This window comes from Acyrthosiphon pisum, unplaced genomic scaffold, assembly GCF_005508785.2.
Source record: "Acyrthosiphon pisum isolate AL4f unplaced genomic scaffold, pea_aphid_22Mar2018_4r6ur Scaffold_13051;HRSCAF=13687, whole genome shotgun sequence".
NCBI lineage: Eukaryota > Metazoa > Arthropoda > Insecta > Hemiptera > Aphididae > Acyrthosiphon > Acyrthosiphon pisum.
In genome coordinates this window covers 1-1315 of record NW_021761607.1, presented here as the reverse complement: position 1 = coordinate 1315, position 1315 = coordinate 1, and the positions used below count along the sequence as shown (strand labels likewise).

Genomic DNA, 1315 nt, shown 5'->3' with positions numbered 1-1315 from the left:
GATATTTAACATTGAATCGACAATCAATAGTTTCCTATGACGTAGACAAAACAACTAACATAGAGTAAGAAGCAAAATATTATGTATTACAAGATCGTAAAAATAAATAATAAATGTAAACGATTTATTTTCCAGATTTGAAGAATGGTTTAATAGAAAATATAATAAAGGATGATTATTTGATGATGTGAAAGAGCATGATATGCCATAACATGATATTACACTTCTGGAAAAAAAAAAAAATTTTAATAAATAACTTTTCAATTTTCTATTGTTAACCCATTGTTATTTTCTAATATTAATTATTGTCCATCCTAATATCATATTTATCCTATTATACCCATATTATATATTTATCTAGGTTAATAGTTAATTATTTAAAACTGACTTCTAGAACACTGCTAAGGTAACACCTGCTAGTTTTCTAATAAAATGTTGACACATGTTTAATAATTTATTTGCCTAAGAAAGGTAGTTTGAAAAATGTATTTTGAAATAAAGGTATATTATATAGTATATATTATATACATGTATATTTACAATGTTAATAATATTTGTAAGCACAAAAAATGTATTTGATTAAAAAAAAAATGTTTTAATTTACAATAGTTTGTCATTATTCTATTTAGTAGTCATTATAAATTATTTGTATTAATTTACCCCGCCATGGGGTAATGTGTTACCTTATTTTTTTTTTTTTTAAAGAATTTTTTTCATATATAAAAAATATTTTCTAAGTTTTCAATGTCCAGTGACTTTAATCATTATACATATATATATATCTGAAACAGAAAAAAAAGTGACATTTTTTTGTACTGGTTCCGAGTAAAATCAATAATGACCAAAAGTGTATCATTTAGCCCCCTGTTACCCTACATAATATTCCTTACTTTATCTTATAATACGGAACCTAATACTACAGCATTGGCTAAAATATTGGAGGAAAATAGACATAATTTTAGTTAAAAATAATGTGGTGGAAAATGGACATTGGAGGTAAACGGTATCTCGTTTTTGGAGGAAGATGGAACCGTCCGGACTGTTAGGAGATGATTTAAATGTCACCGCCTTCGTAATAAAAATATACCCACAATATTTTGGTGTGCCTAATAATAAAATATTAGTAAGGAATTCTAATTAAACAATGTTTTGAAATGTTTCGTATAATCATAAATATTCTATTTTATACCACATTATTATATATGTATTTTTTTTTACAAAATCTTAAACATAAAAAGTAACATTCTATAATAATACATTTTTGTAGATAGGCATTATCAAAAAATAAACACCAGAAGTTTGATTTTGTAATTTA

General features: G+C 24.1%; 1 long non-coding RNA gene across 1 annotated transcript; it reads left to right on the top strand.

Moving 5' to 3' along the window:
* On the top strand, positions 1–234 carry LOC107885762. Its single transcript, XR_001680500.1, has 2 exons — positions 1–64; positions 136–234. It is a non-coding gene; the product is annotated as an uncharacterized LOC107885762 (long non-coding RNA).
* Positions 235–1315: the final 1081 nt, after the last annotated feature.